Source organism: Nylanderia fulva, unplaced genomic scaffold (genome assembly GCF_048542155.1).
Source record: "Nylanderia fulva isolate GAGA-0341 unplaced genomic scaffold, ASM4854215v1 Scaffold2, whole genome shotgun sequence".
NCBI classification, from domain to species: Eukaryota; Metazoa; Arthropoda; class Insecta; order Hymenoptera; family Formicidae; genus Nylanderia; species Nylanderia fulva.
The window spans coordinates 890,716-902,012 of record NW_028190263.1 but is presented as its reverse complement, the minus strand read 5'-3'; the positions used below and the strand labels follow the sequence as shown (position 1 = coordinate 902,012).

At 36.5% G+C, this 11,297-nt stretch overlaps 1 protein-coding gene across 1 annotated transcript in view; it reads right to left on the bottom strand.

Moving 5' to 3' along the window:
* The window catches only part of LOC114945319 (podocin), a 223,804-nt gene that overhangs the window by 17,373 nt on the left and 195,134 nt on the right, over positions 1 to 11,297 (bottom strand). The gene's annotated exons all lie outside the window — the stretch shown is intronic.

The following is an 11,297-nucleotide window of genomic DNA, read 5'->3' as shown; positions in this document are numbered from 1 at the left end:
GCATTTTTTTATGCGCGACGGAAAAGAGTTGAAAAGGCTCATAATCCACACACGGGGGATATTGAAGGGAAACGGAAGATGTAATCCTCCGGCCCGTCTGGATCGAAGTTTTGACATAACGCGGATAAAATTCCGTCCAATAAAAATCTCTTATAGGAGACCTATTGGTTTTATTCGTATCGAACTGTACAGAAGAAAAAACTGCACTAGGCCACTCAAGAACCGTCGTTACTTTTTATTTTCTTTCTTTTTCACCCCCTGATTTTCTTTCGCACTTTCGCCTCCAGCATCTTCCGTATAGCTGTCTTTTCCTCGCTATGATCTCAGTTCGCTTCATAGCTTCCGTTTTCCTCTGATTCCGAAACTGACCTCTCTTTCTTCCTCTTTCCATCTCTCACTCTCCCCATCTTTCTCTGTCTCTCTCTGTCAACCCCGCATGGGAAATCTCAAATACTAGTCTGTTTACCTGGCACTTGAAATCCCGGCGGATATCGATGATAAGATTTCGCCCCTACCGCCCTCGGCTTGTACCGGTTTGCCACGTCACGTTTCCTGCACTTTCCCCTCCTATCCGACATGGTCCTCCGTTTGGATTACGTAATTTATATCATCCGCGTTAACTACCTTTGCGAGTCTGACCCTTGCAAGCGCAATAATAGCTCGCCGTATCAGAAACTTGGCCCGAGAACTAAACTTAACCCGAAAGCGCGCTATGAGTATTTGTGGCGTGATTGGTCTCATGATGCATTTATCATTATATAGGGTCACGCTATATACATTAGTAAAACGATCAGGGAGAAGATTTTCGCCCTGTTGAATCCTGGATTATTCACTTATACTTGGCACGTGATAATTGGATTTGACGATACGTCTCTTATCTCTAAAGCATACTTGTGTTTTTTACAAAATTAATGATAGTACAAGTTTCGAAACTAAATCATTCAAAAAGAAATGTTTGAATCTCTTATATTTACAGTTGATTTTTCGCCGAAGCAACTTACAACAGATGCAGCTCTTTTGAGTAAATCAAGACTCGGTGCAGAAATGGTATACACATCTTTTTTAAGGTAAATTAAAAAATCTCCTGTAGAAATAAATCGCGGTGTACATGTTTTACGGTTCACGCGTTTTAAAACCATAGTTTATACGCAAATTAATTTAACGGAGTGCAAGAGAAAAACTCACGGACAGAAACTATACAGCTGGTTTTATATATATATATATATATATTGTTTGTAGCGTTCGTGATCGATAGAAAACGCGAAATCCATCTGCGTTGGGAGATATTCCCTTTAATACCTTAATTTCTCTTATATATATGTCACTCATATTTATTAATGGAACGCCAGATATAATAATTCCCTCTCTTTCTCTTTCAAAATGCGATCTCTGATTAGATATGTACACGCGATGCGATGATGAATATGTCACTGTCACCTAGAGCGGAAACGTTGTTTTACAGAATCCAGTAGAGCCGGAATTTCGGCTCTGGGAATATTCGTACATTCGTGCAGATGAAATTGGGATTTGTCGGATTTGTGGATATTTTGCCATTGCGTTACGGCGTTACGGATTTTTCAATATAGCAAGTAATCTCGATCATGGTCTTTTTATACATCTCACCGCAACAAAACAATATATTATTTTTTCTCTGAAAATATGCCATCGCACATATTGCATAACAATTTTATAATTGAACCAATTAATTTGGATATGCTACATTTAGCCGCGCATCACAATTTTCTCTATCTATTTTATTCACGTTACACGAGAGGTATAATGTTTCGGAAATTCTGCAGTTAATTTTAGCGACGATGTTCGCTGCTTCTATTTGCTCGGCGAAGAACATATTGAAACCGCCGCAAGAAATCGCTCTGATATTCATGCAACATCGACTCGATCACGATGTCTTCTCATAATCCGTAAGAAAATTTACGCTGAGAAAATCGACGCGAGGTAAAGAAGCTATTTACGGGAGTAAATCGGTACAGTGATTAATTACCCTGTCTTTATTAAAATTAGTCGTTCGTTTCCACGGCAGTCGCGACAATTATTGAAACGCCTTTCACATTCAAAGAACAGTGTGAAAAAATTATCGAGGTTGGCTCGAGTTCGCGCAGTGCACCGTGAAATTTCCAGGACTAGTTTCTCTCTCTCTCTCTCTCTTTCTGGATGTGCAAGCTCGTTGGTCGAACTCGAAAAACTTGGAGGATGACCCCATTCGTCGTCGGGATCAGCGCGAAAGATACGACCAAGCGGAGAAAAGTTATCTCGCATCTACGATCGCGGGAATGGGGCTCGGAACGCGCGTTTTTCTTCCTTCTCTTCGTTCCGGAATGTCGAATGGCATAATTTAGTCGCAATTGCCAGTAGGAGTTCATAGGGCGGCCGGAATCGCTCGACTCCCGTTCGCGTGAAATCATATCGATGCGCGCCCGGAATCAAGTCATTTTTATATATGTGCGTATTCAGCGATCGTAGAAACGCGCGCTTTTGCCGCATTAAGCAAAGTCATTTGTACGTTTTGTTAGATTTGTTAACGGCAAACAGTAAATTTTCATCGACTTTAGTTCAAATTTGCAACATTTATTTAGCTAGAGTTTCCGCGATAATTTATTTCGCAAAATACAAATATATCTGTATGTACTCCATCTCTTTGATATAATTTATGTATGAAAATTTGATATTGCATATTGAGCAGAATCATAGACTGAAATAAACAAGTTTGCAAAATATATGATAAATTTTTGATTCACATAAATGTAATATCAATATATTTCTGATTTATATGCATTTGCCTCAATTTTCCGGTCGTGTAATGCAAGAAAAAAACTATAGGTACAAACTTATCCAAATAGATTAATCGTTGCTTGTGTGATACTAGTAAATGCTACATGAATATTTAAAGATATTCTAATCATTTTTTAAATGTGTTCTCATCACGCGTCTTATCGAAAGCTGTCAAATTTTTACGTTCACTCTGACGTAAATGAAATCTTTTAACTAAGTGCATATTTTACGATAAAAATTTGAAATAAAAATTTTGCTCGATAGTCAGCAAATTTTTCAAATTTTTATCGATTGATTTATTTTTGTGATTACTTTATTCGTTTTCTTATCAACCTACTAAAATAATATACATTTATATTTTATATATGTATATATTACATTTTATGCGCACCATATCTTTGTACGTACTCTACGACGCCACAAACTGAAAACTTTCTGTCGACAGACATTTCGCAGGTAACTTTAATTAGCATCGATAGGTGTAGAAAGCATCGATAATGCTCTGCAAACTCAGACGATGGGATGGCAATTCTCCGGAAAGTCCACGTAGAAGTTTAACGATTAGTGACTCTGTATACTCGTAACCTTCCTACAGTACCTTGGATTGTCCTGAGATCCTTCAGCGACTCCATCGATTCACTTAATGACCACTGAGTTTGAAGGAACTTAAAGCTTGTTGCCGCATAATATAATTTCAGATCGCGGATCATTTATCCTGTTGCGTTCGATTGATAAAATAGACGAATAAATCGAAAATGATACACCCAAATTTACACAGTAGAAAAATTTGTGTTTTCTTGTTAAAAACGGTCCTCGTTAAATTTTCGTGTTAAATATTTAACACATTTATGTGTTAATAATTTAACATATTGCTGTTGTGTTAATAATTTAACATATTGCTGTTGTGTTAATTGAACTTAAATATTAAATTATTAAATCAACTGAAAAAAGATGTAAAAATATCACAATGTGCATCTATTTTTAATTTTACACAATAAATATGTTCTGTTTTATTAGCAACAAGATTTATCTGTTAAAATTTGTAGGAAAAAAATGTTGATATTTTATTTTATAATATAACTGGGAATGATAAAATTTAAAATTAATATATTTTGAATTAACTTTTACATTAAAACTATTAATTTTACACAAAATTAATTTTAAATTATTTAAAGTTTTGTATTTATTTTGTGTTAAAATATTAACACAGCATTTGTGTCTCCATTTAACATATCCATATTATGTTAAATTAACATATTTTCTGTGGGACATGTGATATCTGTTAAATTAAACACAAATTTTTCAGCTGTGTATAATTATAATCTAAGAATCAGAATAATATAATTTCGGACACAAACTTTAATGAGAAACTGATATACTATCACTATCGCATCGCGTGATACGAAACGTTGTTCGTAATTAATACCGATCGTACATATACCAAGTGTGCAAATAACTCTCCTTAGGAGACATTTGTTTTGTATAAAGCGAGCAATATTAAAGGCCGTAAACAATGCTTTACAACTTCTTCACATGTTCCACACGAGAACATAGCGTAATAATTGTTTCCCGCGTTAGTTCTATTATATATGCACATTATTCCTAACTGCAACGCGATACTTTCTCATCACATAATGTATTAAGCTCGCGTGATGTTGGACGATTATCATTGTCGGACGAGGACGTTATCCGACGAACGAACAAAACTGTACGATGCATCCGCGGCTGTATTAAAGTCAGAAACATTACAGATCGCAGAAACGAAATAAGGGAAATGATAGAGCGAGATACACGCGCGTACACCCACACGTATACCGAAGAGGGAGAGAGTATGAGAAAGTAGTTTCGCAAACCCGGGCAGGTTTGCGGAAACGCGAGGTAACGAGCCGAGATAGCTGCGCAGCCTCGCGAAAGTTGTCGCGAAAATTTTCAGGCGTCTCGCTCGCGCGTTCCTGTTCGCGTTGTCGCGCGGACCCCGGAAAGATAACGCCATGGGCGTGTGTGAAGGTAAGCGCATGCACGATATGCGGAATCTAGTGATATAGTTATAGGACACACGCGCCCTATATATATATATATATATATATATATATATATATGTATGTGTATATATATACATAAAGGGTAAACGCATTGTGTGGGACGACGTTCCAGGCGTGGCGAGATGGACTTTGTGCCGGCGAAGTTTGTTTAAATCCCGTAGTCGCGAGCTTTCCGAGCTTCTCTATACTTCCCCATTTCGTCATAACGGACATCTGTCGTTCCTCTTCGACGTTTATCCCTCCTGACGACACTCGAGAGCGAGTGGCGGCGGGCGGAAAGTAATATCCGAAAGATAATAAAAAAAAATTATCGCCGATATATACAATATAAATAAAAAAAAAAGTGGCGCGATAAACAACACGAGCATCGGGGAAATAATCGATGCCGATTTTATAGCGCAAAAATAGCGTTCGTGTTTCGTTAGCCATATGGAAAATGAGTTCGCGCGACACGCGAAACCCGATGACCAATAATTCCGATTCATGGGGCATTTACGGTATTGCACATGCACGGAAGTTAATCGTCCTGTCGCGCGACGCTTTATGGCGCGCGAGAATCCACGTATAGCGCGTTCATTATTGGTATACATGTGATACGTGCATGAGAGAGTGAGAAAAAGTGAGACGGAAAGAGAGAAAGAGAAAGAAAAAAAAAAGAGCGTACGTTCATAATTTTTTCCCTTTTTTTCGTTTAAAATTTATAGACGAACGCAGTCATTTATCCATCAGCTTATTAAAAGCTTCCGGCGCACGGCTCTTGCGAAAAACAACAAAACAAAAAAATCTAGGATTCGTTAGCCGATCGATATCCGGTATGCACGATAATTCAACGTTTAACGGGAATTACCGGTGTTACAGCGATGGCACGTATGCATCACATCATTTATAATTGCTCGGTAACGCAATACACGCCATCGAGCATTTTATTTGCCTTTACCCCTTATTGTATATCGAGCATAAAATTCCGATCGTTATTGTTGCCATCCGGAAATCCGTTGTAAACGTTTGAAAATTGCATTTAGAAAGTTTTGTATCTACAATTTTGTGCAGAATTAAAATATAGTGTTTGCCTCTCTCTGAAAAGGTTTATCAAAAACAATGGAAAGAAATTTACTAAAAATAACGTATAAAACAACGTGGATTTGGAATTAAAATATTATTTTTTGACATGTCACATTGACAAAACAGCGTTTGAAAATTATATAAATTCTGACAATATACAAAATTGAAATACTTTTCATTAATTATACGTGGTATTACAGCATTAAAAAAAAAATAATAGCTCCCAACATTCTTGAGAAAATGAGACATTTTATTCTCTATTTATGACACGCGCGAATATTAATTAAATTCGATTAAAAATCTCAAAGTCTTTATTAAATCATATAGTATAATTAGCGGTGATTACATCTGCTCTTTACAAAAAAATATGGTTGAGAAATTGCCGAAATTGTGTTCACACGCAGACGCGGTAAGTATTTCGCAGCATTAAATGGAGAGAGAGTTATAGCTTTGGCGAGCAATAAATAATGCATCGTGGATGTGTTATGCGGTATTCAACGTATTGTGCTTACGAGCAACGTGCTCTGTGTTAGGCATATTTAACGAGCGAATAAAATTTTGATTTCACAGTATTTTGCTACAACAACACTCGTTAAAATTTAATAATCTTATCGCTCGGTCGTGACGTTTAGCTCGTTAAGTCGTGTACAATGTGTAACGAAAAATCAGTCGTGTCGGATAAGCTCGTATGTGAATAACTGTTTTTAATGCAAAAGATGAATATAAATGATTTATAAAAGAGTATTGCATTTCTCGACTAAAAATTCATAAACGAAATACTTCATCACAAAAATTATATCGCATTTGTAATGACTTTGATTTGACGCAACAATATATTAATAATACAACGATAGCGATAATAATTGAAAATGACTGATTTAATTATTTTTATTAAACTTGACTTTATCATAATTAATATAACATATATAGCATATTTAATATGTTAACAGATCGAGTTTTAATGATTTAATAATAATTCATACTACATGGATAGTGACAGAGCTACGAGCATTATTGTACTCTTAAATTGCCAATTCTAAATAAACTCGTTAAAGTCATCTTAAATATCATCTGTAATGCCAGTCTCAGATATAAAAGATAATCTTGGCAATCGTCTTTGAAATTGCTTTCTCTTTTCTTGATAATATAGCTCTCAAATTGCAATATACTGCACCTTATGTAATAACATCTCGCGTATTTTTTCTTTATAATCGGGATACGGTAAACGAGAGTTTACCGTAAGTACGGTAAATTCTCATTTACCGTCCGTTGTGTACCCCAGTAACGTTGGAAGGTAATATTCCTGAATAATATATTATTTTTAAATTCCACATACAATAAAATATTCAAATTGTGTAAAAGTGAGAAAAATATGCTCTGGAGGAACATAATATAATATTCAATAATTAAATCAGTAAAGTTTAAATAACAGTATTAGCGTGACGTATCGATTTGCCAGCTGCGGGAAATATCGTTCTCTTTAACGCAGCGAAAGATTATATTCGCACATATTATTATTTATGTTATCGATTTATTATTCCCGTTCAACATGTAAAAGAGAACACAGAATAACTAAATTGAATTTTTAAATTATTTTTTGAAAAGGTAGATAGTAAATGTAAAGAGATTAAAAATGTTAACTTTTCGAGATAAATTATAACGAAGAGTTGATTACTCGTTTCGTATGTTTAATTTACAAAATGTGACATCTATTTTTTAAATTATTCCGAATAAAATTATTTTGCAGAATCTCTATTATTAGAGAGCTTCAGTTTTATTAATATGCATATCGATTCGTTTGAAAATTAAATTAAAGAGATTAAAATTTACTTCATAATTATAACGAAGAGTTGATTACTCGTTTCGTATGTTTAATTTACAAAATGTGACATCTATTTTTTAAATTATTCCGAATAAAATTATTTTGCAGAATCTCTATTATTAGAGAGCTTCAGTTTTATTAATATGCATATCGATTCGTTCGAAAATCTAAACAGGAGAGTTAAATTATACCTATATTATAACGAAGAGTTGATTACTCGTTTCGTATGTTTAATTTACAAAATGTGACATCTATTTTTTAAATTATTCCGAATAAAATTCTTTTGCAGAATCTCTATTATTAGAGAGCTTCAGTTTTATTAATATGCATATCGTTTCGTTCGAGAATCTAAACAGGAGAGTTAAATTATACCTATATCTTACCAACTTACTTAGTACACTTCAACACAACAAACAGATTAATTATTTCAACTCCCCATTCCAATCTCTTCCATTATCTCGCACGTCCGTACCGAGAAACTTGCTCCGCGATTTCAAATCGAGTGACGCCATTCGAAAGCGGCATTATAGCGGTCGATGATCGCAATGGGAACCGAATCAAGCGGCTTCACAAACCAAATAGCTCTGTCAGAATCTCGCCATTACGATCGAATGAGTTTTGTCGCGCTCTGCTCCCGTTCCGAAACTTTTGCCCGAGATGGAGATCGAGAGTTTAGAGAAAGATGTAAAAAAGGCACGTCAGCCATTTTCATTCATTGGACCCTCTCTCTTGCAAGCAGTGAAATAAATTATAGCTACCGGAATTATCCTACTGGAGAGTCATATGTAGATATATAGTAAGGTGCGCCGAGCTATTTCGGCCAGTCGTAACTCATATTTACGACCAATGGGAGTTACGCCAACTTTAAGAGGCTGCATAATGAAATCCAGTGGTAGTAACTTCCCCCTTTTTCCCAACCCCTTTCCGGCCAACCTCTGCAGTTTTACTTCGTTCGCGCACTTTTCCACCTCCGGTTTCATTTTTACCCCTGTTACGCTCGCGCTTCGCTTCATCTTTGACACCTACCAGCCTAATATTCGCACTCTTGCCTCGCTAAAGAAAAAGGGGGACAAGACGATATATCACCCTCGCCCTCGCCAATCGTCGACCTGGAGTTTCGCGGAAAGCTCAGGCTGGAAAGATATGGCCGAGGAGATATCCGAGTTCGTGTCTTCTCGAGAACATTCTTGACGATTGCAAATTCTTATTCTAAGCGCGTAATACCTATCCTTCATCGCCGATTAAATGTGAAGTGGATGGATCGGTGAATAGATATCATAGACCAAGTTATCGTAATAATTTCAATAATAACTAAAATGTTTGAAAAATTATTTATAATATATAATAATTTTTTCCAATAGATTTTGTAAAAAAAGTGGTATTTAAAAATAATGTCATAATTAAGAAAGTAAATAAGTATTAGCTTATCTATATAATAATAATTAACTTTTTTATATTAAATAAAAAATAAGATAATTACTGATCGTCTACGCGTTTATCCATTTTATTCTACCGTGTTTCGCAGCTTTATAACAGTACTGTATCGATTTATTCTGTAATTATGCTGTCTTTGCTCTTGAAAGTTATGTGCACATCGACAAGCGATAAGTTTCGATAAGATTCTCCTATTAAGTAAGTATTAAAATTGTCACAATTTAACTTTTGTATTTGCATTCAAGAGCAATTTATAACCCGTCTTCTCTAACCCGTAATTCAATATTGACGGAAAGAACTCGGTTGCTTATTGGTCATCTCTTAAGTACCTATATACTTGAAAAAATATTAATCTTTTAAAAGACTTAAATTAAATAGAATTCGAAAGCTTATCACATTTTCGCGAGACAGCAACACGGCAAGGCTACATCCAACGATATTTGAGTTTGAATTTCGTCTAACGAGTTGACTCGTCCACTTCACCCTTCGCCAACGTGGACGCGGTTTAACGATCGGCGACAATTCGACAAGTGCGCAAAGATCAGTCTTTCGCACGAGGATGCGCGCGGTTTCATTTCGCAACAAATAACGAACGAACGCGAACTCGATTGCGAAGTTTCCGTCGTCCGCGCCCCTAGCTATATTCGCCGGGTGTTTGCCGAGGACCAGCAGAAGCGGCCAGCAACAACAACGGCGAGACCCTAAGGTCGGTCACGACGTCGTCGTTTGTTCGCGCTCCATACGAGGCCCCGGTCACGTTTCTTCCGCGCTTTATGCCGTCCGAGAAGTTCGAAACTGTGGGCCCGAACGAGAACGTGGCGTGGGGAGAGACATAAAACTCCAGACAACATAACTCACCCATTTCCAGACTATCCCTTCGAGAAATTATTTTGCAGGTGGATGGGCGGCTGGCCGTCCCGGAGAAGTATTTCTTCACACGAGGGAGAGAAAGATTGTTTGCCTTTCCCGGAGATGCGAGAGCATCCGCGCGATTCTCTCTCGCGGCGAGAGAAGCCGGGAAGTTTCCTCTCTTCAAGCCCCGTTCAAACATTAATCATATCCGCTTTCGCGCTCTTCCCGCACCTCGCCGCGCTCGAATAAATCGCCGATGCGCCTGCGGTTAATTAGGCGATTAGGCAGCCGCGCCCGGATTTCCGCCTCCCGCATTCTTACATCCGAATGTAACGTTGTAATAGTCGGCGTGATCGATCGATCGTTATGGCTGTATGCCTGTATGTAAACAGGGTAATTCAATCTTTTTATGGAGGTAACAGAGTGCTGCTCTACAATAATATACACGTACTTTTACATGGAAATTACTTGTTCAACAGTGAAAAAATATATTACTCAAAATACTATCTCACTGTAATTTTTTTTCCATATTTTTTAAGTAAAAATACACATTAATTTAAATTATAAATAAAATTATTATTTTTATACAAAAATATTGTAATTTTAAATTTAATATTTTTACTTTATTAGAACTTTATTTTATACACATTTATAGATTACTAGCATTTCGTATACGCGTAATTCCATATATTTCATATGAAATTATATATAATCTATAATCCATTCCATATGCGCAGGTTACATGATTATATGCTGGTCCAAAAAAATACTCAGCGTAATCATGTAATTTTACACAAATATTTTTTCAGTGTAGGCGTTTTTTCAGACGCGAAATTTTTAAATATGTGCACCTTTGGCTGACATTAATTAATTCGAGACATCATTACTGAGAATTGTTCGGCAAGAGAAAAGAAATAAGCACATTTTCCCTTCTTCTCGACTTCCTTCTCCGAAAGTTTTCGTTCACGCGTTTCCGCATTTAATTCACGAAAGGTATAACTTACTTTGCGCTAATTACGAGTACTGAATAAAGTGATTAGTGACCTAATGATAGCGAGGTTACTGAATATTGCGCCGCGGTAATCGCGCATTATTTCACCGGTCACGTTTTCGCGGAGGAAGGAGAGAGAGAGAGAGAGAGAGAGAGTTTAAACGTGACGGTTAAACCGGGAATGAACGTGATCATCCCTTAATTGCAACAATTCACGTATCTTAGCTATTGCGCGAGATAATTCGCCGGTCTCAGTTAATTCAATTTTCGCATATGCGTATTGACATCATCCCTTTCCAGACGA